The 20,536-nt window shown below is 41.4% G+C and overlaps 1 pseudogene; it reads left to right on the top strand.

The window, feature by feature from the left end:
* The first annotated feature begins 3,663 nt into the window (after nucleotides 1-3,663).
* LOC139022967 (BLOC-2 complex member HPS6-like) lies at nucleotides 3,664-16,583 on the top strand (annotated as a pseudogene).
* Nucleotides 16,584-20,536: the final 3,953 nt, after the last annotated feature.

Below are 20,536 nucleotides of genomic sequence, written 5' to 3' on the forward strand. Positions count from 1 at the left end.
ATTACTGAGGAGTGGCTTCATTCTAGCCACTCTATCATAAAGGCCTGAATGGTGGAGTGCTGCAGAGATTGTTGACCTTCTGGAATGTTCTCCCATCTCCACAGAGTAACTCTGGAGCTCTGTCAGAGTGACCATCGGGTTCTTGGTTATCTCCCTGACCAAGGCCCTTCTCCCACGATTGCTCAGTTTGGCTGGGCGACCAGCTCTAGGAAGAGTATTGGTGGTTCCAAACTTCTTCCATTTAAGAATGATGGAGGACACTGTGTGCTATACATTCATATACACATACATACACTACCGTTCAACACTTTTGGGGTCACTTTGAAATGTCTTTGTTATTGAAAGAAAAGCAATTTTTTTTGTCCATTAAAATAACATAAAATTCATCAGAAATACAGTGTAGACATTTTTTATGTTTTAAATGACTATTGTAGCTGGAAACGGCCAGCATCCCGGAGTCGCCTCTTCACTGCTGATGTTGATGCTGGTGTTTTGCAGGTACTATTTAATAAAGCTGCCAGTTGAGGACTTGTGAGGCGTCTGTTTCTCAAACTAGACACTCTAATGTACTTGTCCTCTTGCTCAGTTGTGAACCGGGGCCTCTCACTCCTCTTTCTATTCTGGTTAGAGCCAGTTTGCGCTGTTCTGTGAAGGGAGTAGTACACAGCGTTGTACCAGATGTTCAGTTTCTTGGCAATTTCTTGCCAAGAAAGAAAGTGGTTTCATTTCAAGTTAAAGTGTACTGTTAGCTAGCTGAAGTTACTGTGGGTGTGTGTGTATGTGTGTGTGGATGGCGGGCTAAACCGAAATGCGATACTTCGCCAATGTATTCAATCGTGATCTGCTGGCATTTCGGAGAAAGCAGACAGGTTTTATTTAGAGGGCTGGATTGTGTAGTTTACTCAATGGGAAAGTTTATTTATGGAGCTTACCGCATGAGTTGTGTTTTGGGAGCCTATGTTTGTCTGCACTTGGGCTCTCTGTGTGTGTGGATGGCTCAGTTTTCTATAGAGCATGCCTGCGGGCTAAATTGAAATGTGACGATTTGGTCATGCATCTGATCGTAGATTTGGGGTCAGTCCGGGAGACAGGCTTTCTTTGGATAGGATTTTGTTCAAAGGTAAAGTTGATTATTTTTATCTTAGGATCAACGTTGTCACAGTTGCCTCTTGTTGAAGAGCTAACTTTAGCATTTGGGGCGGCAGGGTATCCAAGTGGGTAGAGCATTGGTCTAGTAACCAGAMGCTTGCAAGATCGAATCCTGAGCTGACAAGKTAAAAATCTGTTGGTCTGCCCCTGAACAAGGCAGTTAACCCACTGTTCCTAGGCCATCATTGAAAATAAGAATTTGTTCTTAATTGACTTGCTTAGTTAAAAAATGCTATAGCTAGCTATCCTCTTCCTCCGTTTCTGGATTAATTTTTGGCTAGCAAAATAAGTGAGCTAGATTTTGTTTGTGCACTACCATATGTCGATAGCCAAGTTTGTCACTTGTATGGGATAGTAAATGTCCTTAAGCTAGCCAGCCAGACAGTGATAGTCGCAAGCTAAAACCGGAGAGAGAATGAGAGAAGTCACTTTCTGTTTCAAGTCCTCAAATACATTTTTCTACATTTAATTGATGAAATTATGTTTTTATTCTATAAAGATTGTAATTGTGGCTATAAAGCCCTCACAGCCGTTTTCCATACTAAAACATGAAGTACAACTTCATGCACACCAGCTTACCGTGTACAGTAAGCTCACTGTGTGAGCCATCAAAATTGCWGTCTTGAATTCGGGCGTTTCCAGTAGACTTCRTGGTTTTATATGCGGGGAACAAACATTGTCCAATCGTAAAATAACAAATCATTTCTCGGGTTAGAACACATGTATGCTGAACAAAGATAATCTACCTGACAGGTGTGACATAACAAAAAGCTGATTAACAGCATGATCATTACACAAGTGCACCTTGTGCAGGGGACAATAAAAGGCCACTCTAAAAATTTGCAGTTTTGTCACACAACACAATGCCACATTGGTCTCAAGTTGAGGGAGCATGCAATTGGCATGCTGACTGCAAGAATGTCAACCAGAGGTGTTGGCAGAAAATGTAATGTTCACCATAAGCTGCCTCCAACATCATTTTAGAGAACTTGGCAGTATGTCCAACCGGCCTCAAAACCGTAGACCACGTGTAACCACATCAGCCCAGGACCTCCACATCCGGTTTCTTCACCTGCGGAATCGTCGGAGACCAGCCACCCGGACAGCTGATAAAACTATGGGTTTGCACAACCGAAAAATTTCTGCACAAACTATCAGAAACCATCTCAGGGAGGCTCATCTGCGTGCTCATCGTCCTCACTAGGGTCTTGACCTGACTGCAGTTCTGCGCCGTAACCGACTTTTGTGTGAAAATGCTCACCTTTGATGGCCACTGGAGAAGTGTGCTCTTCACGGACGAATCCTGTTTCAACTGTAGATGGCAGACAACGTGTATGGTGTTGTGTGGGCCAGCGGTTTGCTGATGTCAATGTTGTGAACAGAGTGCCCCATGGTGGCGAAATCCTGAGGCACATTTTCGTGCCATTCATCCGCCACCATCACCTCATGATTTAGCATGATAATCCACGACCCCATGTGGCAAAGGATCTGTACACAATTCCTGGAAGCTGAAAATGTCCCAGTTCTTCCATGGCCTGCATACCCACCAGACATGTCACCCATTGAGCATGTTTGGGATGCTCTGGATCGTTGTGTACGACAAAGTATTTCAGTTTATAGAGATGAGGAGAGGGCCTAGAAACAAGCCCTGGGGCACACAGTGAGAGTATGTGGTGCAGACACAGGTCTTCTCCACGTCAAATGGTAGGAGCGGCCTGCTAGGTAGGATACAATCCAAGAGTGTGCAGAGCCTGAGATTCCCAGCCCTGAGAGGGTGGAGAGGAGGATCTGATGGTCCCCAGTGTTGAAGACAGAGGATAAATCTAGGAGGATGAGAACAGAGGAAAGAGAATCAGCTTTGGCAGTACGGAGAGCCTCTGACACAGAGAAGAGTAGTCTCGGTTGAGTGACCCGTCTTGAGGTGTTTTGGAAAGAAAATAAAGATGTTTGATGTCAGAGGAGTGGAGTGTTGGTTTCTTGAGGAGGGGAGCACTTGGGCTGTTTTTAAGTCAGAGGGGACACAGCCAGTGGTCAGGAATGAGTTGATGAGGGAAGTGAGGAATGGGAGAAGGTCTCCAGAGATGGCCTGGAGAAAGGAGGAGGGGATGGTGTTGGTTGTCGGGCAGCCGGACCTCACTAGTTCCAGGATTTCATCTGGAGAGAGAGGGGCGAAAGAGGTCAAGGCGTAGGGTAGTTCTGTGTCAGTGGGACCAGTGGACTCAATAGGCTGAGTGAATGAGGAGCAGATATTGTCAACCTTCTTTTCAAAGTGGTTGACAAAGTCATATGCAGGGAGGCAGGGGGTGGAGGATTAAGGAGGGAGAAGAAGGTTGAAAATAGTTTCCTAGGGATAGTGACAGAAGCTTGACATTTAAAGTGATAGAAAGTGGCTTTAGCAGCGGATACAGAGGAAGAGAAGGTAGAGAGTAGGGAGTGAAAGGATAATAGTCCTCCGGAAGTTTAGTTTTCCTCCATTATCACTCAGCTGCCCAAGCCCCGTTCTGTAGGCTCGCAATGAATCAATCAGCCATGGAGCAGGAGGGGAGGGCCGAGCTGGCCTTGGAGGAAAGGGGACAGTGAGAGATAGGATGCAGAAGGGAGGAGAGTAGGGTCGAAGAGGCAGGATCAGGAGACAGGATGGGTAAGGATTTAGCAGAAGGGAGAGATGATAGGATAGAAAAGGACAGAGTAGTGGGAAAGAGAGCGTAGATTGTGACCATCTGGATAGGGCTGAGTGGCTAGGGTTGGAGGAGAGGGAGACAGAAAAGGAAACAAAGTTGTGATCAGAGACCTGGAGGTGGGGGTTACAAGGAGATTAGTAGGTTAACAGCCTCTAGTAAAGATAAGGTAAAGCATATTGCCTGCCTTGTGAGTGGGAGGGGAGAAACAATTTTAAGCTTGAGGACACCTGCCTGAATGAGGAGTTGGACAGGTGAGTGAGGGAGAARAGAGAACATCTCCACATAGGAGAAATTAGTAGCCCTGTGCCACCAMCGCGACGACCAGATACGCTCTGACTATGAGCRAAAACATAGTCAAAKGAAGAGAGAGCAGCTGGAGAAGCARTGTTCTCTGGGGGCGATCCATGTCTCCGTCAGGGCGAAAAAGTAAAGGGACTGAAGGGCATCRTATCTGCATTCTTGACCTCAGATCGGCAGTTCCAAGCGCTGCCAGAGACCAGGAATTYCACATGGGTTGTGYSCGCAGGGTACACTAAATTAGAAGGGTTGCAGCCAAGRGGTGGGGAGCGTCTGTAAAGCCTACAGGGAGARGAGTGGACAGGTATAGAAAACACACATAGTTGCCAAAGCTACAAAAGAGCTAAATGAGATCTGAAAATAACTAGGTAAGATACTCAAGTGAGAGAGTGGTGTGGAACCTTCCTCTCTTCACTTCCTCAAACAACTCRGCAGATACCGTCTTAGTTTTGCAAMGAGACCGCCACTGACACAGCCGCCTCAGAGAAAACAGTGGAGACTGAAGTACTAATTACTAAATGCCTTGCAGAGGTGAAAAGCACAACTCCCAGTGCTAATTGCTAACTGACTAGGAGAGGAGAAACCACCTCGCCTCCAATACAGCCACTGATTACCAAAACAACAACAGTCACGTATTGCTCTGCCCCTTRATCCTGGTTGAYGMGTCAACAATCATCTGCAAGTTATGCGCAGTCAGCGGTTCACACACCAGGTAGGCTACTGGGAAGACAGGCAGCACTTAAAGTAGCTAGGCTCTATTTAGCAAAAAGACAATAAGTACTAGACAACGACAGACAAAAAATTGATTTAGCACTCCTGGGGATATCAGGAGTCYTCTAGCTATAGAAGKACTAACCAGTAACAAAATAAAACAATACTGTGTGTCTTTCTATGCATTTAATGTCTGTGGGTGAATTATGCAACAATTACTGTAAGCAGATGTGCTAAAAAWATGTGATGTAGATTTGTTTATGCCATTGCTTGATCTATTATACATAATATATCACATTATGGCCTAGTTGTCACGATCGTCGTAAGAAGCRGACCAAAGCGCAGCGTGGTTTGAATMCATTCTTCTATATTTAATGAAGARCACTTAAACAAAAACAACAAAAYRAATAAGACGAACGTGACCGCTATATAAACACAGTGCTAACATGCAACATAACATAGACAATAACCCACAACACAAAACAGGCTACCTAAATATGGTTCCCAATCAGAGACAATGAATGACAGCTGCCTCTGATTGAGAACCATATCAGGCCAAACGAGAAAACCCCACATAGAAACAGACAACATAGATAATACCCACCCAACTCAMGTCCTGACCAACTAAATAAAGACTAAACAAAGGAAATAAGGTCAGAAACGTGACACTAGTAGTCAAAATGATGACCAGTCGGTCWAATAGAGGACACAATTATGACCAACTGTTCAGAAAAATACATCATATTCGGGTCAGTAAAAATATATTTTAAAAATTCAAATAGTTTGTGANCAGTAAAAATATATTTTAAAAATTCAAATAGTTTGTGACCAGAAAAATACATACTGACATAGGTTTATGGTGCTTTCAAGACAACTGGGAACTTTGAAAAAAACTAGGTGAAATCATGACGTCAAGTGGTCTTCAGGTCGGAAAGTCGGAGCTCTAGAAAGATGTCTTCAACGCACTAAAGAAGGTTCAAATCGTCTTACACGGAACACATCTTAACACTTGTATTTATCATTTTTCACTTGCTTTTTTCAAGTGTCAAATGTCATTTTTTGTACACGTGTTCTTTACACCTGTTCTGTGTGCATTTACAGGTGATTAGAACGCTTGTTATGGTCATTTTTGCACGTGTTCTTTACACCTGTTCTGTGTGCATTTACAGGTGATTAGAACGCTTGTTATGGGCACATTTTTACACGCGTTCAGCCTATTGGGTAAGGAATGGCGTTTTGTACTTGATTTTGGATAATTGCCGAAAACAACTTATTTGGTAGCTTAACGTCACATTTTGTGATTTATTAAAAACATTTATGTATTGAAAAAAGCTCAAAAAAGCTTAATAATTGATAAAGGCATTGTTAAATTAATGATATTATCTCATAGAAGAAAACATATAAAATCTCCTAAGCCCATCTTAACCTGACCTTATTTTAGGCGGTTTTTTTCATATTTCTACCCTTATTACATTTACATTTGAGTAATTAAGTTCTGGTAATATTTTGCTAAATGCATATACTGTAACTCACATCCCTGGGCCATCTTTTAGCATTTTCCTCACATTAATACACATTTTCAGTCTTTATTGGTCTTGTTACACAAATTATTAATTCATTTCTGCCCAGAAAAATCTATTCAGTCCCTCCACATTGAAATAAATGGTGGCCAACTTGAAAATAGGCTGCTGAATCCATGATGACTCTATGAAACTTTTCCAATGGGTCTCCTTGTTCTGTGGGAAGTTTGGTGTAGTTATTATCTTGGGTACCATGTAATAATAAAGCACATCCCAATGCTGCCCAATATGTCTCATAAATATCCCCCAGAATACATACAGGTACTGTATGACCTTTGACCCCCCCCCCCCAAAGTTGGACCATGGAGATATCATTAACATTCCAACATGTTATACCTTATTTCATACCTCAAGTTAATAACATATCCAATTGCCTTATTTGTCAAAGATTGTCCCTGATAATACATTCATTTCTATTTTCTGCATATCAACAATTTTGCCTCTGAAGTAAGTCCATGTGAAAGCAAATCCCCTCCATTGTGTATTAATTATTTTATAGTAACAATATGTTTCTCCCAGCCTTTGTCTTGAATAGTGATTTCTTACTCATTCTAATGACAACTATATATCCACTAGATGGGGGTGTTTTGACTAAAGTACCTACTTTTCCAAAATCTCATCTGTTTGATGAATGTGTTAATAGTCACTACCCTTTTCCAAGCCAAAAGCATGGAGGAAAAGACCTGGCTGCAGTGGAGGAAGGACATGGGTCATTTCAAAGGCCATTTATTCTCGAACCAGTATAAATCAAATCAAGCTGTATTGATATAGCTTCAGACATGCACTTCACAGGAAAAAACTATGAAATAAAAAACTGAAATATTTACACAATAAACAAAATTATTATTATTTTAAACTAAAAGACTAAAAAACCACCCTAAGGAAAAGCAAAGCTAAAAAGGTGTGTTTTAAGATCCACAGTTTCGGGCCTTATCAGGTTCTCCGGCAGGCTATTCCAGAGGCWGGGGGCATATTAACTAAAGGCTGCCTCTCCATGCCTCTTGGTCCTTTGACCCCCCCAAGGTGGATAGTTAAAAGAYCAGTGCCAGAGGACCTGAGGGACCTACTGGGTACATAACTCAAAAGCATGTCTGACATATATTGGGGTGCACCAATCGTTGATTGATTTAAAAACCAATAGAAGAATCTTAAAATGAATTCTAAAACTCACAGGCAGCCAGTGCAGCGACCTTAAAACCAGTGTGATGTGTGACCTCTGTCTGGTCCTGGTCAGTACCATGCTGCAGCAGTCTGTTTGTTTTGCATTTGACCARTGGCTTTGTTGGGTAGACCAGACAGGAGAGCATTACAGTAGTCAAGACTGCTTGTAATAAAAGCATTGATGCGTCTCTGTATCAGCCTGAGATAAAAACGGACGTACCTTGGCACCTGAGGGGTGGTAAAAAGCTATTTCGGTCACAKTCGTAATGTGTGATTAGAAGTTGAGTTCAGAATAAAAGATTMCACCTAGGKTTTTTACCTRRTGTTTTATCTTTGGTGGCCGYGAATTATCATGTCCGGCCCGATTCTCTCTGTGATTTGGCTCCAATAATTACCACGGTCTTGTCTTGATTTAGCTGAAGGAAGTTAAACTTGCTTGAAGGAATTAGTCAGTGGGCTTCTATATTTACATACTGTACTGTATATATATATAAAAATATCTAAATGTAAAGGCTTTTGGATAAGAGAAAATCAACCATATACAATTTTCCTAATTTTGAAAAGCAACTTCACAGAAGACACTCGTTTTCTACACTTGTAAATGCAAACACAACATGTGGAAGAATCACGTGTAAAAATGTACACCAAGGGATTAGAACGTTTGAATATTGTACTTTCAGACGCATGAAATTGTGCCACGTTCCGAACGCATGTGTAGTAAGGGGCCCATATGGAATCAATATCATGCCAAATGTATTCACAAATGTAAATCACCAATCCACGAAAGTAAATCACTTTCCACAAATGTAAATCACTATCGACAAATGTAAATCACTTTCCACAAATGTAAATCACTTTCCACAAATGTAAATCACTTTCCACAAATGTAAAACGTTATCCACAAATGCAATTCACTATCCCCAAACAAACACCTTTTGATTTGTATTTGTAAATCGATATATTGCATGAGAATTTTTTTGTAACTGCAGATATGCAGGTCATTCCTAAGGGCCTTAAGTAAAATGACTGCCATAAAGATTTGCACATAGGAGAGAAATGCACAAACATGTGCATTGACGAGAAGAAAAATACAAAAAGTTCTCACGCGTGGAAAAAAAGTTAGCACTCGTAGAAAGCGATTTGCATTCATAGAAAAAAAGTTTGTACCCATAGAAAGCGATTTCTATAAATCAGAAATTATAGTACGGTAACCATAGTATGTTAGCCATATGTAACCATAGTATGTCCAACGTAAATAATCAAAACCCTAGCCCTAGATTACTCTATATTTGCAACACTATTGCGGTGTACACCCGTTCATCACCCAAATAGTTGAATTAGCTGGCCAGTGTGATGGCACCACTAAATGTGAAGGATATGTCATACATTGTAAGTGATTATAATCCACCCGCTGTCTCCTGTTGCACAGGCGATGAGCATTAAGGAGACATAAGTATTCCTGAGGACTCTAACCGTTTCCCCAGGAGAGGCATGCAAAAGGTAGAGGGGAGGTGTAGGATATGGAATCAGACTTTGTAACAAGATTGCTTCTGCCCCAACCTGGGCTTGAACCAGGGACCCTCTGCACACATCGACAACAGTCAAGTGCCCCTGACTGCAGTGTGCAGTTCGGGGCGGGGCTCAATGTGGGCGGAGTCAAACGTTTGACCCCACCCACCAGTTTTTTTGGGTTTGTCCATCTGAGGTTTGACAGTCACACACTGAATACAAACACACACACGTTTGTGCAAGGTACATGTTGAATACAAACGYATTTCATTTTTGAAGATCGTAAGAAATACTATATATTAAGTGGTACCAAAACATGTGTTGTAACACTTTTTGCTTCATGCTATATTTGAGACAAGCTACTGATATTGTTGCAGTGAACAGCAGATTTATTATGCATGTCAGGTACTGTTAAAATTGTGTTGATAAATGTTATAACTTTGTAATTATATTATTTAATTGAGCACATATATACAGTTACTACCTATCCTGATTCATAATGCTATTTACYYTCCTCATGAGAATGGAGACAGACTATACCATATRGACATATTGACAAGTTGAATGTGCACTGTATATTAAGATATACCAGCTCCAAAAAATAGATCAGAGACTCGGGTGACTTCTACGTCATCTTTATTAAACAACATAACACAATTAACACAGCAGATAAAAACAAGATTTGACCACTCCTCAAAAACRGCTTCACTCCTGCTCCTCAAAAGAGGCAAAGACAGTCATTTTCTTGTTGTCAACTGCCTTCACATAGAACATCTCATAATCTCTCTTTACCTGGAACGAGAACATGAATGATTCCTTGAGGAGAATATTTTCCTCTTCATCCAGGCCATGATACAACCGTAGTTCTTTAAGGGTTGTAATGCGGTCTTCCCCGTCCATCCCAACTAGCGAGGGAAACGGTGCCTTTAAATGTTTGGCGTTCGCACCACCTTGCTGCCTCTAGGGCAGTTGGTTCTCAATCCTGGGCCTGGGACCTAAAGGGGTGCACATTTCTGTTTTGCCCCAGCACTACACACCTGATTCAAATCAACAACTCCTCATCAGACTTTGATGATTTGAATCAGGTGTGTAGGTTTAGGGCAAAAACAAAAATGTGCACCCTTTCGGTCCCCAGGACTAGGATTGAGAACCACTGCTCTGGGTGTCCCTTAGAAAACATCTGCTTCCTTGGAGAAAAAGGAAGAATAAATATTAAGAGTAATGGCTCATTGGTGATCAAGACAAATTACACCCCACTTTCAACAATACCACCGTGCAAGCAAAAGCCACTATTACTAAAGGGGTGTTCAGTGATATCTTATAACTGCGCAACAAGTCATCACAACTATTATATCTTGACATGCATCAAGTCTTCAGCATTACACACAGTAGACTACATACCAGTTCACAGCTTCCAGTTCGCCGTGCATTTTGTTTTCAGTATCGTTTCGAAAGAAAAACAGACTGTGGACATTAAGTAGTGTAATGGAACCTCTAGGGATGTGTGTACAAGAATGTGCCTTACTTTAGCTAATAGCCTATACAGTACCTGACCCTGCAGAGCTGGATGCTGATGTGACATGTTGTGACTTCTTGGGGGGGGCATCTTCTACATCATTCTGAAATATATTGGAGAGGGAGGGGTTTAAGTCTTTTAAACATTGGTTTAAGACTTAAACCCTCATCATATGAGGAGGATTTTTTTTTAACGTCTTTAAACATTTGGTTTAAGACTATACCAGTCATCATATGAGGAGGGGGGGGGGGGGGTTACGTCTTTAAACATGTGTTTAAGACTATACCACTCATCATATGACACCTCCTACCTGTAGTGGTGTTTGTTTTTTCTCCGCCTTTTTCGATCTTTCAACCTCTCTTCTTCAGACCTTAGTGAATGACATACATTACATACTTTCAATATGAAAATATATTCAGGTCAGTCTGGCTACAGTGAAACAAGTGTATTTAAGGATGCAAATGAAAAGTTTTTAAAATGTTCAAAACCTACGGCATGGGAAAGTTCTGCAGGAGAACTAGGCACCACCGTCGCCTAATTTGCAGCATGTTTTCCTTTGAAAAAGAAAATCACACAATCCGATGGGTATCCCAAAAAGAACTTACATCCACTAGTGATGAGAATTAAGGGTGCTCTTGAGGGGCCACTGGATGCTGATGGTATGTCAGGTGCTTCAGAAACTGTGCTCTGTTGAATATTGTTGCCGTGCAATAGCAACAATGAACGTGTGTCGCATTTCTACAACTGAAGTCACACTTTATGATTGTGAACTCTGAAAGAGAGAATAATACTAAAGTAACAAGTATTACAATTGAATTAAATACGCTGATGTAACTGAAAAAAATCATGAACCTATCATGAATATATTCAATAAACAAAGAAAGAAAGAAAAAGAAACAAAAAACAAAGAAAGAAAAACTTGAACCTCAAATATATTCAATAAACAAAGAAAGAAATAGTACCTCTGTGCCTCACTGAAGCATGACCTTTAGTGTGGTTGTTGACCTTTGATGTGGTTGTTGACCTTTGATGTGGTTGTTGACCATATATTGTTCAGCCATATATGTGCAGAAGAGCAGTGATGAAGTGACTGCTACTGCATTTTTTAATTTTGGTCATTGGGTGACCTTGAAGGAGACGGGAAGGGTTCGGGTTTAAATGCGTTTGACTCCGCCCACATCGACCAAGCCCTGAAACTGCACACTGCAGTCAGGGGCTTCTCACAACAGTCCCCCTCGAAGCATCGTTACCCATCGATCCACAAAAGCCGCGGCCCTTGCAGAGCAATGGAAACAACTACTTCAAGGTCTCAGAGCGAGTGACGTCACCGATTGAAACACTATTAGCGCGCACCGCTAACTAGCTAGCCATTKYACACCTYCTCCTTTTCCGCAGCAACCAGTGATCCGGGTCAACAGCATCAATARGATCAAATTTATYCRACCAACTTTTTTCTACGACTACAGATCGCTTTCTACGAGTGATAACTTTTTGTCTTKATGGCAGTCATTTTACTCAAGACCCTTGGAARTGACCTGCATATCTGCAGTTATAAAAAAAAGTATAATGCAATATGTCGATTTACAAATACAAATCAAAAGGTGTTTGTTTGTGGATAGTGAATTGCATTTGTGGATCACGTTTTACATTTGTGGAAAGTGATTTACATTTGTGAATTGGTGATTTACATTTGTGGAAAGTGATTTACATTTGTGGAAAGTGATTTACATTTGTGAATTGGTGATTTACATTTGTGGAAAGTGATTTACATTTGTGGAAAGTGATTTACATTTGTGGATTGGTGATTTACATTTGTGAATACATTTGGCATGATATTGATCCCATAGCTCTCACTTTGCCTCTTTCTCTCCTCTGAAACTATATCGCCAAAGAATACATCTAAGCGAGCAAAACAGCGCCCCTCTGTATGTAGTCCATGTATCTGAATCTGACTGGCCAGAAATAGTGTGACATGCCATACTCTTGGTCCAAACAGCATCAGAGACATGGTCTACACATATTGAGACAGAGACAGAGGGGCAAGGAGGTACGGTAGGGTGGCCCATAACGCCAGCCCTGAAAAAAAGCTGTCACACCGTTGGAAATCTGAGGCTGTATGGTCCATTTTGGGCCTTATTGTTAACAGTAAGCCTTCCATATGATTTCACCAAAACATGTTTTCATTGCTTTTTATACTTAAATTGTCAAAAAAGTATTGTTATTTACATACTGTATATACATTCAAATGGCAACACACTAAATGACTAAGAAACGGACCCCTTTTGAGGCAATGGCAGAGAAGTGCCATATTTTTTATACATCACTCTGATAGAGCTTACAATCTGTTCAGGCCATGTGCTCCAGCCATGTCTTTTGTACTTCCTCATTGCAAGAGAATGACACAGTATGGTGACACGGTATTGGCACAGTATTGTGTCACACGAAGTGGACATCGCTTTTAGGGACAAAATGTAATCTATAAAAAAAAACTGATTTGATTTCACGAATAGACTTGGGAACTATTGTGTATGAAATAAACTTCTGTGATAGAACTAAAAGAGTAGGTGAAGGGAATTGTATACTTTTTWACAATTMATTTACTTGAAGTTCAAARTTCCACAACCTTACCKGGGACAGTCACACCATTTGGGCAATTGTCACGTTTGGTTCAAAGTTGTAGGAGAACAAATAATACACTGCATGAATTTACTCACAAAGCTTTTAGMATTACATCACCATTTTTGAAAAATGTCATTTAAGTTATATTTGTGTTTGCCATCATGGACAAAAAAAGGGGGGTCCCCTCTATAAGTTCTTAGAAGAAGCTGTTTAAAAATGTGTTGTGTGCAATAATAGTGTTTAATATGATTTTTGAATGAGTACCTCATCTCTGTGCACAACATATACAATTATCTGTAAGGTCCAGTGGYGACCCGTCATTCAGGGCAGGTGTGGTAGAGCCCCACCAATTTTGAGCCCCACCTGTTTAGCCAACAATTTTTTTATTATTAGAATTTTTTTGCCTGTTTTGCATGTTATTTTTCCATTAATACGCATCACATATCAGTTTGCAAACAATGTATAATTTTTTTTTTTTTTTAGTTAATAAAGCTGGATACAAACATGGTCTCTTTTTTGATTTCTTGAGTAAGGCAGCTCAAAAATGGCTCAGTGTTCTGTCACTCATAGGGACACTACATAACAGCACAATCTACGGGTAGAGCCCAAAAATTCAAGCCCCTTGGGTGCTGCCMCAGAGTTACATTAGAAGTGCCCATCCAAGAAGGCTCAARGTCATTGGCCACAGATACAATTATGTCAAATCACATTATATCCACCATAGCTTTGATTGGACTGATCATGTCAACATCATACTTTCAAGATCTTAGCTAGAAAGCTAAACAACCTGTCATCCTCATGAATCACGTCAACCATTTTACCTTATTTTTGCCAGCATGTTACATGTGCAACCAGAGGGAAAAAAACTCTATACCACTTTTACTCCACACACAGAGACGCGTACAAAGCTCTCCCTCGCCCTCCATTTGGCAAATMTGACCATAATTATATCCTCCTGATTGCTGCTTCGAAGCAAAAAATAAAGCGGGAAKKACCAGTGACTCACTCAGTATGGAAGTGGTCAGACGACGCAGATGCTWAGCTACAGGACTGTTTTGCTAGAACAGACTGGAATACGTTCCGGGAATCATCCGAATGCATTGAGAAGTATAGCACATCAGTCACCGGCTTCAGCAATAAGTGCATCGATGACGTTGTCCCCACAGTTTAAAAATAAATATATATATATTTTCACCTTTATTTAACCAGGTAGGCTAGTTGAGAACAAGTTCTAATTTACAACCTTGACCTGGCCAAGATAAAGCACAGCAGTTCGACACATACAACAACACAGAGTTACACATGGAATAAACAAACATACAGTCAATAATACAGTAGAAAAAAGAAAGTCTATGACAGTGAGTACAAATGAGGTAAGATAAGGGAGGTAAGGCAATAAATAGGCCATGGTGGCGAAGTAATTACAATTTAGCAATTAAACACTGGAATGGTAGATGTGCAGAAGATGAATGTGCAAGTAGAGATACTGGGGTGCAAAGGAGCAAGATAAATAAATAAATACAGTATGGGGATGAGGTAGTTGGATGGGTTGTTTACAGATGGGCTATGTACAGTGCAGTGATCTGTGAGCTGCTCTGACAGCTGGTGCTCAAAGCTAGTGAGGGAGATATGAGTCTCCAGCTTCAGTGATTTTTTGCAGTTTGTTCCAGTCGTTGGGCAGCAGAACTGGAAGGAAAGGTGGCCAAACGAGGAATTGGCTTTGGTGTGACCAGTGAGATATACCTGCTGGAGCGCGTGCTACGGGTGGGTGCTGCTATGGTGACCAGTGAGCTGAGATAAGGTGGGGCTTTACCTAGCAGAGACTTGTAGATAACCTGGAGCCAGTGGGTTTGGCGATGAATATGAAGTGAGGGCCAGCCAACAAGAGCATACAGGTCGCCATGGTGGGTGGTATATGGGACTTTGGTGACAAAACGGATGGCACTGTGATAGATGCATCCAGTTTGCGGAGTAGAGTGTTGGAGGCTATTTTGTAAATGACATCGCCGAAGTCGAGGATCGGTAGGATAGTCAGTTTTACGAGGGTATGTTTGGCAGCGTGAGTGAAGGAGGCTTTGTTGCGAAATAGGGTGTGTGAGAGTCTAGTGGCAGCAGGAGGTGGGGAGAATCCTCTTGTCGTCAGAGCTCGACCGAGACACTCTACGCTGCTACCTCAACTCCATCTTCAGCCTGTTCCCCGGTCAGGCCTGGAGGGCCACTCAGAGCGCTCTGCAGCTACACTGCATATAGAGGGCCTCTGTCCTCTAAAGCATCCACAGAGGTCTGGAAGACTGTCCTCAGCCCTGTACAGGTCCATACTGTCCCGACAAACCTTCCCTACACCAATGGCAACAGCCAGCCTAAACTCAAGTCACCCAAACCTTGCTCCAGCACTGGCCCTAGTTTGAAACTTATTCCCAGCCATAGCTCCAACTCCAGCCCTACTGCCGCTAACTTGGCCATTCACATCTTAGAGCTCCTGTGCCACTCCGTCTTCCGCTTCCAGCCCAGCTGGCTGCCCAGGTTCCTGGAGCTAGCCCAGAAAGCAGCAGTCCTCTGCGAGCTTCGGGATGGGTCTAGGCTTGGTGGCTCCATCTGGGGCTATCTGAGGTAGGGGATCAGCTGAGAATGGAGAGAGCCTGTCCCTGTATAAACGCACCCTTGTTGACTCTGCCTCTGCCCTGAAACAAGACCCAGATTATGAACAAAAACCAGGACTTGGAGGTGGATCTTCTCCTGGTGAGTGGTAGACCCAACACGGTCCTCCAGGCTCTGAGAATCTTGATGGGGAGACGGCAGTGGGAGAATGTCACCCAAGTGGCCCAGAGTTCTGCAGGCAGAAGTCCCTTACTGATCTTTACTACATTACTGTATGAGGTGGCCCAGCATCAAGACTTGATCCATACCTAGACCTCCTATGGGCCCTGTGTCCTGAAGAGCTCACGGTCACGGCCATACTCAACATGGTGCTGAAAAATATACCTTCATCATCCTCCTTGAATGTCCCTCCCTTCTCTTCCTTCTCTCTCCTCTTCCTCATCCTCCTTTACCTTTGCTGTTCCCCAATCCAGCCAGTTGACCATTGGGTTGTTGAAGACGTTGCTCAGTGGGGTTCTACAGAGAGCGACCAGGCCCAACCAGCGRTATGCTGACGTCCTCCAGTCGCTCTCGTTCCTCCCACCCACGCCCCCTCGCCAGGCTAAAGGACTGCCCAGGGATACTACCGATCCCAGTATAGGCTTAGCTCAACAGCACAATCATGATGTCAGCAACACGGTGGCCATCTTGGATCAACACAACCCTTCTAAACACAGGACTGTCCCCGGGGGCAGGGTGACCTCACTTCCTTACCCCATCTGAGAACACACACACTTGACTCTCACCACAAAACCCCCGTCTGACTCTCCCACAACCTGTCAACCCTTATCCTGCCATACCCTAAACACACACACACACACACACGCACGCACGCACGCACGCACACACACACGCACACACACACACACACACACACACACACACACAGTCTCTTTCTGCTCTATACAGAATAGAAGAGCTCTACTTTGGACATTCCCAGCCTTACTTGGTTGGGGAGATATCTTCATTTTACTCTACTTGATGTGCAGTTAGCTTGGCTACAGCCAAAGCATATGAGTAAAAATAGCTGAACTTTTGATACCAGTATTGACATTTCTGTTGATTGGTGTGTGGTAGTGGGTTGTTAGATTGAGATTGGTTGGCTATTGAACAACATTAAACTAGCATCTCTTCAGTGCTTCATATACACTGGAGCAGGGCTGTGCCCGAACAACTAAGTCGGTCAACAAAACAAATGTTTCTCCTTTAGGCAGGCTTTATGAGTTTATGTGCTGTTGTCAATCATAGGCAGATTAATGGCCATAGCTGACAGCGTACATTCCGAACAAAATATCACTTTAAAGTTATTCCAGGTTATTAAATGACTACTAAATCTTACCATTGTACATACCTCTCTTTGACTTTCATTTTGTATTTTAAAATGCGTATATATACGTGGTGTTATTTAAGTATTATTGTGTGATCAGGAATGCACACCGAGTAGAATGCTGTCTTGCATTTGATAGGCTATTAATGTTCTTTCGATTTAAGTCTATTATAAACTGGGTGGTTCGAGCCCTGAATGCTGATTGGCTGACAGCCATGGTATATCAGACCGTATACCACGAGTATGACAAAACATTTATTTTTACTGCTCTAATTACGTTGATAACCAGTTTATAATAACAATAAGGCACCTCAGGGGTTTGTGGTAAATGGCCAATATACCACGGCTAAGGGCTGTATCCAGGCACTCCGCATTGCGTCATGCRTAAGAACAGCCCTTAGCCGTCGTATATTGGCCATATACCACAYCTCCTCGGGCCTTATTGCTTAAATATACACTGAGTATACAAAACATTTAGGACACCTGCTCTTTCCATGACAGACTGACGAGGKGAATCCAAGTGAAAGCTATGATCCCTTTATTGATGTCACTCGTTAAATCCATTTCAATCRGTGTAGATGAAGGTGAAGAGACAGGTTAAAGAAAGATTTTTGCGTATCAAAAATGGTCCACCACCCAGAGGACTTSCAGCCAACTTGACACAACTGTGGGAAGCATTGGAGTCAGCGTGGGCCAGCATCACGGTGGAACGTTTTCGAGTCCATGCCCCGACGAATTGATGTTGTTCTGAGGTCTAAGCGGGGTGTGCAACTCAATATCAGGARGGTGTTCCTAATGTTTGGTATACTCAGTGTATGTATTGATGTTATTACATGTGCATGTCACAGAGCTATCATTCTTGTCTGTAGTGTGGTTGAAACCCATTAACTGCACTCTTTTTTWATTTTTTTATCATCAACTTGCTCAATATTCATTTATTGTTGTGGCTTGTAGGCACAAAAAAACAACATGTTTTCAAATGGAAAATGTTCAAGCTACAATTGACATTCTCATGTTCAGGTAGTGCCTCCTGTCGTTCAAAATGCTATCTTCTATTTCGGGCCTACTGTACACAACCCGGATCTGTTTTTTTTGCTTTTGCCAACTGTGTCAAATCATCCCAGGTGTTCTACTGTATAAAGCCCTTTGTCAGCCCATTGTGATACAGTTATCGGACCCTGATTCTGTGTTGAATGTTTCATTTGTTTTGAATATTTTTAACCCTGGAGCTTTAGGGGGTAAAGGTTTAGTCTCTGGTACGGGACTTCTGGGTTTAGTTTGTTACTCATAAAATGAGTCAACAGTCACGCTCAACTTAAACTATCTTTTACTGAACCGTGTCTGTTTGACAATAACATTGACATAGTGACACCTTTTCCAGCAGCAGTGGAAAAAAAATCTATGGCGAAACATATTATTCAAGAAATGTATACAGCTCTTCAGTAAAAAAGTGTGCCCATKTTCTTCTAGCGGTAGATGGATATCCTATGAATAAAACACAATAAAATATTCCTACTTCTTAAAACACTCTCTGCGTTCTCCCTGCATGTGTCCAGTAACACTAATGTCATTATAGATGTAAGACCCTCCTAACATTTTTTCTCTCTTTCTATCCACTGTTGGCATTCTCTCTTTCTTTTGTTAGCTTTCCTTGTCTCCATCTTTGCTCTGTCTCCTCTTTCAGCATTCTCCCCCTCTGTCTTCTGCCACATGGTTTAAACACACATACAGACAGATGAGCTTTCCCATTGTCAGTATTATAGAACATCCTATTTATTGTTTATTTGTCATGCCTGGGTTAAAGGTTAAAGTCTGGAGATCAAACCTTGTATATGAAGCACGATGGATAAAGATCATTGTTTTAAAGTGCCTAAATTATTGTTTTCTAAAATGTATGTCTTTTTTTGTATGCCTTTTGCTGTGATTTTGAATTTAAACTGATTCTCTAAATGTTTTGTGCAGTGCAGTAACCCGAGGTACAGACAGATCCGGGACTCAGGCTAACAGAGCTGTGGAACCACCTCGAAAGATTATACATTTTTAATGAGGCTTGCGAAGCAACAGTCCCCACTTTAAATCTTAGACCTTCTTCTTTCTTTTAATTTGGAAGGATACTCCTACACTGTTTAAGCTAGAAGCGGCATTCAAACTTTTTAAAACAGTGCAGGTCAGTCTGGAATAGTGTGCTTGTATACAACTTTTAGATTTATTTTAAACTATTACGCTTTTTGTCCGTTTTGTCCTCCATCCACTTTCATGGGCTTTTCTCAACATTCTAAAAGGCCCCATTTTGTGAAATCATCACTTTCAACATTCCATTCACTTTAAATGCAACAATGCAACTTTTGACACAAATCAGCAACTTTGACCACTTTGCCAACAACTTAGACCAAAAGATTGAGCATATGAACTCTTCCTCTACTACTTTGCTTTTAAAATCTGAACGCAGAACAAAAATCTTATTCCGATAAATTACAGCTGTTTTAGTAACTGCGTCAACAACATTTTCTGTAAAAAAAAAAATTATAAACAAATTACGTTTTGACCACTTTCCCAACAAGTTATACAAAAAGTTAGAGGGTATGACATCTTCGTCTACTTCTATGCTATTTAATACAAAATATCTGCAATGGATCTAACGATACAGCTGTTTTAGTAATGCATTAAAACATTTTCCCCCTAAATGTTTTGAACACTCCCCTAAACAGTCAGACAAATTTAGAGTTCTTCCTCGACTTCTCTGCTTTTCACATCTGAAAGCAGATTAGGAGTAGTTTTTACCAATCAATAGGTAGAGCTGTTTTAGTAACCTATCAACTGCTTTCATTATTCAGGACACCTGATGTTTTCCACATTTTGTTACTTACAGCCTTATTCTAAAATGGATACAATAGATTTTTTCCCCTCATTAATCTACACAATACCCCATATTCTGCCCTTGAGTTGCGTTCCATGCAAAACTAGACAGATAGCTAACAACTAATCTTCAATAAACTCCAAGGCGTGACTTTTCTTGAATGAATATATTGAAACGTTTATGTTGTAAAACTGCAAAACACAGAAAGAAATACTTTAGTATTCAATTCACACAACATACTGTAGTTGTACATTATACATTTGAAGTTGCATGAATACAAAGCACGTGCTAGCGTACCATGCATCTGGCATGATGCCAAACCATATAGCTAATTGTTTCTCATATGGTAATGACTAACTCCTTTCATTACTCTAATAATGTACAACCATCTATGTAGAATAAACAAGGTATATTACACCTAGAAACAGTAACAAAAATACAGTATTGTATATTTTACAATTCGTTTGGCATGACACACGAGCAAAGTAAATA

This window comes from Salvelinus sp. IW2-2015, linkage group LG25, assembly GCF_002910315.2.
Source record: "Salvelinus sp. IW2-2015 linkage group LG25, ASM291031v2, whole genome shotgun sequence".
NCBI lineage: Eukaryota > Metazoa > Chordata > Actinopteri > Salmoniformes > Salmonidae > Salvelinus > Salvelinus sp. IW2-2015.